General features: G+C 40.7%; 1 protein-coding gene across 2 annotated transcripts in view; it reads right to left on the bottom strand.

Annotated features, from left to right (window-relative positions):
• The window catches only part of arhgap32b (Rho GTPase activating protein 32b), a 145,346-nt gene extending 140,117 nt beyond the window's left edge, over positions 1 to 5,229 (bottom strand). For both annotated transcript variants that reach the window (XM_028594955.1, XM_028594958.1), the window contains exon 1: positions 4,728 to 5,229. The gene's annotated coding sequence lies outside the window, so the exon portion shown is untranslated. The remainder of the gene's footprint in view (positions 1 to 4,727) is intronic.
• Between the last annotated feature and the right edge of the window lie 8,179 nt (positions 5,230 to 13,408).

Raw genomic sequence — 13,408 nt, 5'->3', positions numbered from 1 at the left:
ACAACATTAACAGCTCAGTTTTTGCAAGCAAAGCCACCAGCTTCACCCAGGAGAGACAACGGTTTGGCTAAAAAATAAAATAAAAAAATAAGATGGACAAGATCATTGGTGTGAAGTCTAAAAGCAGAACACATTTAAAAATGATCGCTAAGAGAGTCAGCATCACTTCTTATTGCACTTGGAACAAGACTAACAGTCTACAGCCACGCTAGCATGCTACGATTTGCCATTAGTACAACTGAGGCTGATGTGAAATGTCATTAGCTTTGGTTATTATAATTCATCATGAGGGGAGCATGAGTGTACTAAATGTTATCGCAATCCATCCAATAGTGAAAGGCAAGCTCAGACCAGTTAATGTGGTTACTTAAGCACCAACTTACACCGTCTGCTTCTCTTAGTAGGTCTTCCTCACTACTGGGACCTGGATTGCTGCATTTTCTCGGCCTCTTCCTCTCTCACAATTTACTTGTCTGCTGATACAACCCCTCGGCTCAGACTCCAATGCGACAGCTTAACTCGAGAGACAAACGTGCTGCAGCCTCCAAGATTTGCATCAGCCGTAAGCAGAGACAACGACATGTACCGTCTGTCTGTTAAGATACAGCTAATCCTGAGGTCGCCAGCGCAGTGAATCTGAAATCGTTTTGAGTCTTATCTACTGCCCCACAGAGCGTGTTGTTGTTTCAGCTGTGGCTGGCTGTCCAAACTTGTAACAGTAATGTTAGTTTGGCTCATATGCTCACATGTAGTCCTTACCTTGGCAACAACGGTCTTGTTGGGAACACTGGTTTCATTTAACAGAATTACAGTGGCCCCAGATTAAACAATTTCGGTATTCTGGCATTTTCCCATTTTACAAAGAACTAATCTGCCCCGCATCAACCTATACGGACCTGATTTAAAGCAAAGGAATACTGAACTCCACAGTAAAGACTGATCAACAAACAACTGCCTGTCATGTAATATGCAAAGAGACAGAGTATCTAAGCTTCAAATAAATCAGCATTCATACTCAGGCCTGCGTTCACTAAACAAACTGTTCCATTAAGAGACTGTAGGTAAATGAGCTGCTGAGAAGAGGCCCAAACAGCCCCTTCCCGTCACTTCTATTAGGCCTGTAACAATTATTACATAATTGTCTATTTGTAAAAAAAAAATAAAAATAAAAAAAAAAAACTTAAATAATCACAATTTCTTAATGAATCACTAACATTAGCTAAAGGTCTTAAGGCGTATGACTCATAATTGTTGATTTTGTTTAGATATGCCAACTTGTAATTATATATGTGATTATTGGTCGGACTTTATATTTGTATTATTATTTAAATTGTTAGTTGTTGGCACTTGATCCTATACACGTTCAGAGCAACAAAAATCAAAGCGGGGGGGTGGATACAGTTAGAAAATATGGTTTATGATAAAGAGGCGTGGTTTACTTCATAGGCTGTGTGTTTGTGTTATTACATTATCTGGGTCACATGACAGTAGTGCTGGGCAATATATCGATATTATATCGATATCGTGATATGAGACTAGATATCGTCTTAGATTTTGGATATCGTAATATGACATAAGTGTTGTCTTTTCTTGGTTTTAAAGGCTGCATTACAGTAAAGTGATGTCATTTTCTGAACTTCCCAGACTATTGTAACTGTTCTATTATTTCCCTTTAACCACTTAGTCATTATATCCACATTACTGATGATTATTTGTCAAAGATCTCATTGTGTAAATATTTTATGAAAGCACTACAATATCGTTGCGGTATCGAGGTATTTGGTCATTTGGTATTTGGTCATTTGGTTAATCGCAATTATTTCCCAGACAATTAATAGTACTGCAACATTTGGAATTGTTCCAGCTCTAACTTCTGTGTGCAGTTCTCAGCTGTAAAACGGGTCACACTCATCTGCTGCCCCGGCCGAGTCCAAAACAGACAGAAGAGGAGCTGGGTTGCTGGCAGTAATCGCCTGGCCCAACGGCCTTTAAGAGTTGGACGAAGTGGCAGCTTCAAAGTACCTTCATATATTTTTTCACGTGGTTGGAATAGAAAGGTTAGTGAGGGATATATCAGATGAGAAAAAAAAAATTATTCACAATGACCTATCTGATGAGATATGGATGCCTACGCGTGCCTAACAGCGTGTCGGTTATATTCATTTAGCTGTAACATTTCTCCTCGGCTAGAAAATAAGAAATTAATCATCTGGCTTTAATGCCCTGTCAGCTAAGGACAGAATCCTCATCACAATAGCACTGAAAACATCATTGTATGTGAATCATGGTCTAAATGTCCAAATAAAAACTACTATTCTAAAACTGCAACAAAAGAAGAACTGATTGAATGGTGCAAGCCTCCGGCCCAAAATGACATCTATTGTTGCGGTTTATAAAACTCAGCGTGCAGGAAATGAAGTTGTGATTGACAGGGAAAGGGATGGTTATGATAATTGCGACAGTGTGATGAGCAACCCAGTGACACATTGCCTGAACGTTACAAGATCAACACAGGCTGGTATAAGATGTATATTCATCGTATCGGATACTTGATTGAAGTTGAGCTCACCTGTGTAAAGTCAGACTGTTTTACCATTAGAAAATACCTGGAGGTAACCGGCTCCATCTGGCCTACTACTCCCAATAAGTGACAAAAATAATGCCAACATGTTCCTATTTACATGATCACAGGGCGTACAAATAACAAGGTCACATGAGACACAGCCGTCTTCTAACCGTATACATACTATACTGGGAACTATATTCTCAGAAGGAGAAGTGCTTCACCTTTCTGAGAATATAGTTCCCAGTATGTATACGGTTAGAAGACGGCTGTGTCTCATGTGACCTTGTTATTTCTACACGCTGTGACTATACAAATCACAACATGTAAATAGGAAAATGTTGGCGTTATTTTGTCACTTATTGGGAGTAGTAAGCTAGATGTAGCCGGTTACCTCCAGGATCTGTGCTAAGCTAGGCTAGCGGTGGGTGCGTCAGACAGAGTTACAACACGCACGGAGATGAGAAGGGTATGTATGGACTTATCTAACTCGGGGGATACGGGGAATAAGACTAAGTCCCAATAAGTCGTTGTGTTCCTTTAAAGACTCCTTTAGTGAGAGAAAAAAAAAGGGAAATTCACAGCACTACTTCAGACTGCGGCTGTATTTTTTTAACAGAAAAGACAGATGTTGTAACCAGGTGCATATCAGAGTAAATCAAAGAGAGTAAGGGTTGGGAAAATTAAAGTGGGTACAGTAGAATATTACAAACAGGGTTATTTCATCATATGGAAATGACAACAAACTAGAGCTTAGGGCTGGATCAAGATAACCTCAAGCACCAACATGCTAGGTATACTAGCACAGTTGTATAAATGCAGATAAGAGGTTAGTGTTTGTTTACACACACACAAAATTGGGTATATTTGGAAAACATTGAACCGTGACCCTCCATGGCAAAATACATAACGAACCATGGCTTGTAAACTGTTCCACCCTAATCCTGCTGGAGGCAGAAATGTAATGGCTTTTAGAGGCGTGTTGCTATAGACCCACTTAGTCATGCTGACCGGTAAATGTTGCACAAGGAAGATGACTGAAAAACATCTGTTGAAAGCTATGCTCAAAGTGCCCTTGAGCAAGGCATTCACTACCCAAACGTTCCCCTCGAGATGACATACGATGACACAAGATGGTATGACAGTGCTATGTGCTGAGCACATAGACAGTTATGGCTGAGCACCAGGGATATGAATGATGTGTATATGTGCCAAGCCGTCCCTGTTTGCAGTTGATTTGCCTAGTTAAATAGGGATTAAAGGCCCCCATGCATATCTGATTAAACAGCATCTAATACAGGGAGTTAAGCGTCAGAAAACCATTGGAAATAACATGAGAGGTGGTGGGTAGCTTTTAAGACAGCCCCTCGTGGATCACACCTAATTTAGGATTCAACATTGATGAAATCATTTTAAAAGAGAAGGCAAAATAGAAAAACTAGACCAACTTGCCGCAACTTGGCAGTGGAGCCCTTATTTTACTTTACTGAAACGGGGGGGGTGTTTCCAACCAGACTGATACACAACTAGGTAGACTTTATCACAGACTCTCACACATGCACTTCTCGTATGTGGAGAACTACATACAGACTACGTTAAATATATAACGGTTTAACGTTTCTCTTTGTTTGTTGACTGTGACACCGTCTGATCCACCAAGCAGCATGTAAACAGAATAAAGTTATAACGTTAGCCTATAATGCAACTTCCAATATTAGTTCACGGTAAAAGTTATCAAGCCTGGCTGGTAGTAACTTTACAGTCGAAAAAGAACAAAAGGATTCAACATCACGGATGTGCTGTTGCTATGTGCGTGTTGTACGACGAGCGCTGAATTCAATGCAGCGTTAAATTGCCCTATTTTTGAACGGGCTTTTGTATGCAATTGCCTCACTAGTGGAGGATTAGCCAACTGCAAGCCATGACTAGCTGGGGAGACGTAACGTTACTCTCGCTGTGGCCAATAGCCCTTTACACACACACACCTCCTCCACTCTCACACACTCACAATACACACATGCGCGCCGTTAACGGTAGCCGATTTCACTGTCTGGCCACTAAACACCAACTACAACACTAACGTTATCTAGCTAGCAAAGTAATGCGAAAGAAGGCAAGGCATTACACCACGAGCATGTAGCATTAGTGTGCTAAGTAAAATTACCTGTATTTTGTGGTCGAGGCTGCGGTCGTTGACCACCGTTGGTTGGTGAGATGAGCTTTTAGCTTTCGCTGTCTCCGTCTGGCGTTTCACCGCTGTTCAGTGCTCTCCTCATTACAGCTTAACGTTAACAAAGCAGCAGCCTCAAATACGTCAGGCACAAAGAATTGGAAATATTTTTCCAATTTCTCTCCAAGCAGAACCCGCAGAAACCGCGCCAGCGGTTGTATTCTCAGTCTGACCCAAACAAAAAATGCTCCCCAACGGGAACCCGTTCAGTCAGTTGCTGTTCTGTTGTGGGAACAAATAAAGACTACTATCGCCCTGAAAAACAACTCTTCCCTTTCGAAACAAAAGTCCGACTTAATTCGCCGTTCGCTGGAGCCACAGGACGTTATTTCCAGGTTCAAACTTGCCAAGAGGCTTTCCTCCGTGTGTAACTCAATGGAGAGCACATCTCGGAGTGGATACTGACTGACTGACTGACTGAAGCAGAGGAGCAGCGCTGTCCCTGTGCTGCCTTCACGTGCTGTCGGAAAAGTTGAGCACGAGCAGATGATAAAAAAAAAAAAAAAAAAAAAAAGACAATTTTGCTATCATATTCCAGTTGCCAAAACGTGTGGGTTTAGGGACCTTTCTGGCTGAGTTGATTTAACAGTGATGAGATAGCCCAGCTGAAGAGCATTTTCTCCAAATCATGCTGCTGTAACGTTAACATAAAATATCTTACAATAATTTAAACCGACAATCACATACATATATATATATATATATATATATATATATATATATATATATATATATATATATATATATTAAACCAGGGTTAAGTTAAGGTTCAACTACTCTAGCTTTGCTTTTTTTTATAAAGAGCTTTATTAAAGTTTTACAGGTAACAAGTTATAAATTAGATGTACAGTAGGCTACGTATCACAACAACCAAAAATAAACAATACAACAATTACATTTTTTTACTAATGAAACAAACCAGTGTTAAATGTGCAAATGGAGCTAGTAAAGTGTGTCTAGTGCATACATAGAGGGCTGTAGTTCACAGGGTCAAAATGTTCCAAGGAAGGAGCTGGTTTTTTTTTTTTTAAAGATGATTTGTTTGGGCTTTTTCGGCCTTTAATTATGACAGGACAGCTAGGTGAGAAAGAGAAGAGAGGGGGGGAAGACATGCAGGAAATTGTCACAGGTCACATTCAAACCCTTGACCTCTGCACATAAACCTTGAAGTATAGGCTATGTGTGCCTGCTCTACCACTGAACCAACCCTGCCACAAAGAAGCTGTTCTTTGTTCTTGAGAGTTCTTCTTAGCTCAGTGAGCACCTGTTTGCGCACAGCATCACTGCTTATAACTGTTGTATAACCATACAGCATCTTGTCTTCCATAATTTGAAGCATACAATACATATATGATTATTTGTGTCAGTTCCTTGTGTTTCTCTGGTAGAATATCATCTATAATACAGTACATGATATTTATATGAGATTTATATGAAAGATCAACATTTACACCATACACTTTTAACTTGTCCCAGTCCCAGACTTCTTTTCCTCTGTAACAGTCCATTAAGAGGTGCTGTTGTGTCTCATTTTCGTCGCAGTAAATCATTGGACATTTTTGTAGTTGTTACATAGCAACTCCAAGACACAACAGATCTGACAGCAGATCAGCCATCTCACATCACGAAATCTCTCAGAAAGGTTCTTATTTTTTTTTTAAATGTCAGGAACTGGGTTCCTTCATTTAGATTAGCTGTTTATAATTTATACACCCACCATATTTATAATCATACATTTAAAAAAAAAATCATTTTACTCTGGAGGCCATTCCAGTCTATTTGAAGTTTTTCATATTTGAGGTTATATTGTGGACCTTGTCTGGCTCTCCCTCTCCTTTTCCTCCACTTGGACAGGTCACCGACTCAGAGAGCATTCCTGGAGATGGCTGCTGACACCTTTTTAACAAAGGCAATATGCAATCTTATACCCATTTCTACTGCCCCTAACCCCCCATATTCTTCGCTTTTATACATAATTTCTCTTTTTGTTCCTTGTCTAGTTGTACCCCAAACCAAGTTTACACACTGTTTATTTTATTTCATTATCATTCTGTGAGATGGAAGAAGGATGTCTGCTAAAAACAGGAGTTTGGATAAGACGAAGGTTTTGACAATGTTGACTCTTGATTTATAATTAGTGTTTTTATTTTGCCATTTTTTTACTTCTTCTTTAACTTCACATAGTTTAGTCTCCCAAATTAAGATAATTTAAACCAAATTCATACCGTGTTTGACCCTATCCTATCAATATGGGCAACATTTCTAAATAATGCTTCCAGCAACTTGTTGAATCAATGATACAAAGACTGAAGGCAGTTCTGAAGGCGAAAGGGATCCCCCACACACCATTACACCCCCACCACTACCAGCCTGCCCAGTGGTAACAAGGCATGACGGATCCATGTTCTCATTCTGTTTATGCCAAATTTTGACTCTACCATCTGAATGTCTCCACAGAAATTGAGACTCATCAGACCAGGCAACATTTTTACAGTCTTCAACTGTCCAATTTTGGTGAGTTTGTGCAAACTGTAGCCTCATTTTCTTATTTTTAGTGGAGATGAGTGGTACCCGGTGGGGTTTTCTGCTGGTGTAGACCATCCGCCTCAACGTTGTGCGTGTTGTGGCTTAACAAATGCTTTGCTGCATACCTCGGCTGTAACGAGTGGTTACTTGAGTCAAAGTTGATCTTCTCCGTTGATCAGTTGGAATCAATCAGCCCATTCTCCTCTGACCTCTAGCATCAACAAGGCATTTTCGCCCCCCCGGGACTGCAGCATACTGGATGTTTTTCCTTTTTCAGACCATTCTTTGTAAACCCTAGAAATAGCTGTGTGTGAAAATCCCAGTAACTGAGCAGATTGTGAAATACTCAGACCGGCCTGTCCGGCACCAACAACCATGCCACGCTCAAAGTTGCTTAGATCACTTTTCGTTCCCATTCTGACATTCAGTTTGGAGTTCAGGAGATTGTCTAGACCTGGACCACACCCCTAAATGCATTGAAGCAGCTGCCATGTGATTGGTTGATTAGATAATTTCATTAACGTAAAATTTAACAGGTGTTCTTAATAATCCTTTAGGTGAGTGTATATACACTGTATATTAAAACAGGGTTAAGTTAAGGTTCAACTAGTCTAGCTTTGCCAGACCCTCCTCCAAAGCGCCCTGAAGCATGGTCTGGCTTCTCCACATAGCATTTGGGGATGGCAGGAAAACATGCTCTGGTTTAATGGCATTTCTTTAAACCAATCAGAATCATCATGGGTGGCGCTAAGCTCCACACAGAACCGCTGCAAAAAAGTCATGCGAGAGAAAATTCCAATTGGACAGATAGTCTAGCTGTCTCAATTTACCCTGCAGAGATGGAGAGATTTAACCATAGTCCTCATAAATCCACCGAATTTAAAATTCCAACAGAAAGAAAGCGGAAGGAAACGGAATACATGCATCTGGCGGAATTTCCTGCAGCACCAGAGCAATCACAGAAGTGGAATGTGAAGGATATAGACTAAGGTTCAACTAAAAGATAACCAAATTGCTTTTTAGTTCTGAAATATCCAAGCAACTTTTGCTGGATTACCAGTCTAATACTAGCAAATCATAGTAGCTAATATGCCATGACTCGCCACTTATTTGCATATAGCCAATGAATGTAGCTTTAATTTTTCCCCAAAAAGCTAGTAAGTGGCCTTTGTGTTAAGATTCTTTTTAAGAATTAACTTTCCCGCTCAACGAAGACTCTTACTTTTCTTGACAAACATATAGTAAAGGCAGTCTTTCAAACTGGCTTCTATGCAACAGTTATTTAGTAGGACAGTATACAGGTCCTACATGGAGAAGAGGATTTGGGCCACATGTTAAACTTGTATTTGAGTCCTGACTTTAAATTCAGAACTCAAATAAAATGTTCACATGTGGCCCAAATCATCTTCCGTACCTACGGAGCGACCTGGATGTATGAAAGATAACACTTTTTTTCAATGCTTGTATGGACTGGCTGCATGGCCATATTAACACATAGCCCCCCACCCCACCCCCCACCCCCCCAACAGCTTGATGCTGTGTAACTTCACCCATGATGCAAAAGCAGCTGCTGTAGACGGTCAAATTAACAATTTAACTCCATTATTTCGACACCAGGTTGTGGTAAGTACATGTGTGGCCCCATATTCACCTCACACGTCTCTGTTCTTGTAGCGTCAGTGCTACAAACTTCACCCCCGTTGTCGTTATTACAGTTTAGCCCCTGTGTCCACTAGGATGTCACTTTTTTTTCAGCCAGCAGCACTAAAAAAAAGAAAGAAGCTGATCCTGGATCATACTGTTCTTTGAAAAGAGGTGTCTTTTTTTTTTTAATAAAAGCAGAAATATATTTGTCATCTGAAACTTAACAGGGGCTGTGTCACACACAGACAATGTCCTGAGGCACGGAAGCAAATCTACAACAGTGGGGCTCGAAATGATCAAAATTCACATTTTGGAATGTCCAATGACTTGAAACAAGCCATTCATGCAAGATGTTCCAATTATCAATGACCTGAACAGTGCAGTACAGAGGGATGGGGCTAAAACACACTTGAACTTTTATGCAGGTCTGGTCATCAGGTACATGCCTGTTAATTGTCATTTTTAGGTATGCCCTTTAAAGATTACAGCCTCATTTTGGGACCAATAGCTGTCAGTGATGTACTTGTGAAATAAGGTTGACCAATTAATATATTTGGTCAAATATTTCAAGTGGATGGTGGAGGATCATAAAACTCCCTCATAGTTCCAGGGAGGCACTAAAAGAGAATCTAAGGAAGTGAGGAGGAAATTAAAACCTAGTCACCCGATCTTATCTCCTCCAGCTCCTGCTGATCATATTCTCAGACAGATGACCACGGGCCTCTTTTAGCTCTCTTTCCACCATGGAGGCTCCAGTGACAGACAGCCTCAGCCTGGTGATAAAAGTGAAGAACCGTACTGTCAGTCAGGCAGAGGAAACGTCCCCCAGTGAAATGACCTGCGGCTGGTAAAGGATTTATGCATCTGTATGCTTGACTTCTGTCTCTCCCACAAGATGCACATTTAGAAAGCACCTTGAATCACTAAACACCTCTGCAGGTATGAGTCATACACTGTATACATGTAGCCTACATGGTACGTTCTTTTCAAGTTATCCTTCCACACTATCATTACATACATTCACTTACTTTGTAAAATGCTCCTATTATGCTTTTGGGGATTTTCCCTATCTTTTAGTGTGTTATATAGTTTTTTTGTGTATGTTATAGATGTATAAAATACCAAAAAAAACTTTCACTCCAAGTGCAGCTTTCTCTTAGCCTGGATGCCAGCTGAACTTAGCCCCGCCCACAATATTTGAGGTTGGGAAGTTTGGTCTGGACTTGATCCGTTGTGGAGCAGCTATGCTCGAACCAGAGCTGTTGGGACCAATCAAATTGTCAGGGCTGGCTTTATACGATGATGGCCAGATGATCAACAGTAACGTAATCAAATGTTATAAAAGATATCGACAGCGCGCTGATTTTAAAAGAGGAACAAAGAACCGCGATCAAGGCATTTGTCGATCCGAAAGATGTTTTTGCCGTCCCTCCTACGGGATTTAGCAAAAGTCTAATTTATCAGCTGACCCCGATGGCTCAACATACGTCACATACTCCGTTGCTCTGATTGGTTGTTGGTCTATCCAATTGAGTGCAGAGGCATTTTCTTTCCTGGTTCGGCTGAAACACGCCCCATAATCACCAAGGGGGTAAGCTTCGCTTCTGAACTTGAACCTCCTATGGCGCCATTTTGATGCTACAAAGAGATCACCTCCCGTTAGCATTCCACTGACTAGCATTCATTTTGGCGTCACTTTGACAGCGAATAACTTTACATCTGAAGCGTTTAAAGACTCTATTTGTCCGTTGTTTATTTCTAAAGAAACACAACAATGTATAAAAGGCTCCATTACCTTGTACCTCACGTTATGGCTCCGTAGCAGACGGTATAAACTGTTAATTTACAGCACTACTAATAATTAGTAAAAAAATATGAATTATAATTTCATTGTTCGTTAACAGTAAAATTACTGTTTGCTAACAGTTAAATGACAATTAACTAAAGATTAATTAACTATCAATTTACCATCTATTAAAACGGCTCGCCCACATTCCTGTTTGTTTGATTCCTGTTTGAGTGATGTCACTGATTGAAAAGGCAACTCCAGTTTTTAAGCGGTGCTGCACATTGGTGCTGCCTAAACAAGCACAGCGTGCCCAGTGGCTTGTTGGAATTTGGTTGACCAATCACAACAGAGTGGGCCAGCTGACCAATCAGAGCAGACTGGGCTTTTCCGGAAGGCAGGCCAATAGCTCAGACAGAGTATTTCAGACAGAGGAGCTGCAGCAGTGGGCAGTATGAGAAAAATAATCTGTTTTTTGAGCATCAAAGCATGTAAACCTATTCTAGTAGACCCCAAGAGTTCAAATATGATGCCGAAAAGGAGAATAATAGGGGCTCTTTAAAGGCTTACATTAACTACACCACAAACACAGTACACATCAATTTGTATAAAGGACAACACATACAGTATAGAGCACAGTATTGCACTTACAATATGCATGTTTTACAGTGTATACGTAATATATCATAACGGCATGAGGGACTCCTTTCATTTCACTGACGTACTTAATTATTTAATAACTATACTGTACATTACTAACTCACTTTAATTGACATTGCATATTAACGTTCATTTCTCTTCTGGCAACTCAAAGGCATGCTTTTTCTCATTTAAGTATTTTATTCATTTGCATCATCTACAAAGAACAACATTCCCATAGCGAGATGAAAATGTACAGAATATTATTCAGGAAGGAAAACTATGTTCATCTACCAAATTCCCTCCCAGGTAGTCAATAAAGTATTTCTGATTCTTATAAATTACATAAATAACTCTTAAAAAAAAGTGCTACTTCTGCTACTTGGGCGGAGTGATATGCTTGCAGCACCTGAGAAGCAGAAGTAGCAGTGCTTCACCTTTCTGAGAATATAGTTCCCAGTTTGTATATGGTTAGAAGACGGCTGTGTGTCATGTGACCTTGTTATTTGTACACCCTGTGACTATACAAATCACAACATGTAAATAGGAACATGTTGGCGTTATTTTGTCACTTATTGGGAACAGTAGGCTAGATGTAGCCGGTTACCTCCAGGATCTGTGCTAAGCTAGGCTAGTGGTGGGTGCGTCAGACAGAGTTACGACACGCACGGAGATGAGAAGGGTGTGTATGGACTTATCTAACTCGGGGGATACGGGGAATAAGACTAAGTCCCAATAAGTCGTCGTGTTCCTTTAAGGCAACTTTTTACAGAATATTGATGCTGAATGCAGTATATTAGTGAGTTAGAGAAAAAGTCCTGCACCAAATTTCCATCTTTCTCCCACAGACTGGATCCTATGCTGCACCTTAGCTCAAAGGCATGTTGTCATTACATGTGCTCATTTTCAACAGACAAGCAAAGAAGCCACAGCTGCTGCCCTCAGGCTGTGTGCGCAAATTTGGACAGGTGCAAGAAAAGTAGAAAGTAGTTTTTTACTGGAAAAAGAGCTCCATTTAACTGCTCCTTATACGGAGTCTAATCTATCTCAACGGACATCAAATTGGCAGTTGTTGCTTCGGTCTAGTGAGTTTTTTTTCTTGGCATTTTAGGCCTTTATTTGACAGGACAGCATAGGCATGAAAGGGGAGAGAGAGAGAGAGAGAGAGAGAGAGAGAGAGAGAGAGAGAGAGAGATGACATGCAGCAAAAGGCTGCAGGTTGGAATTGAACCTGCGGCCGCTGCGTCGAGGACCAAGCCTCTGTACATGGGGCGCACACTGTACCAGGTGAGCTACCCAAGCGCCCCTGTCCAGTAAGCACTTTGATGTCTGCCTTTTCGTGCGCCACTATGCAATAACTCTAAACCACCAACGTAAGGAATTTTCAGAAGAAGCTTATGTGGCAGATGTGCCACTGGACAACAGAAACTTAACCCAGGGACATTCTTTCTTAGCAGCAAGGCTTTCTTGGATGTAGAAGACATTCTAACTAGATATCAAGAAGGCACACTGTCATCACATAATATCAGGCCGCGGTATCATTCCTGTGGAATCTCTTCGACTGCTAGTTTCACTCCCTGTTTTACATGACGGATGAGTCATTGGAAAGTCTGTCTGCGCACCGCATACAAGCAAAAAGGACTTCCTCAGGAGCGGCGAGTTTCTGCTTTATTTCTGAGGCAAAGCGACTCTCCTCATACCCATTTAACAGATGTAGTGGTTATCTCTTGGTACAAATGTCTAAACAGCCTTTCTATAAGTAATGCAGATGAACAATGGCATTTACTTAGACAAATTTCCTTCTTTTCCCCAGAAAATCATTTGATCCAAACCTGCCCTCTAGTGACAACATTTGTTCCACACGGTAGGAATGATGGCCATTAACGTGGCATTTACTGACAATCATGATGCATTAAAATTCCCAATCCCATATTAAACAAAAATAAATAATTCCAAAAATATGAACAGAATTGGAGAAGGTCCCTGTGACTGGAATAAACATGCACAGTGACCGCATCCG

This window comes from Perca flavescens, chromosome 13, assembly GCF_004354835.1.
Source record: "Perca flavescens isolate YP-PL-M2 chromosome 13, PFLA_1.0, whole genome shotgun sequence".
Taxonomy (NCBI): domain Eukaryota; kingdom Metazoa; phylum Chordata; class Actinopteri; order Perciformes; family Percidae; genus Perca; species Perca flavescens.
This window is presented reverse-complemented; position numbering and strand designations above follow the sequence as displayed.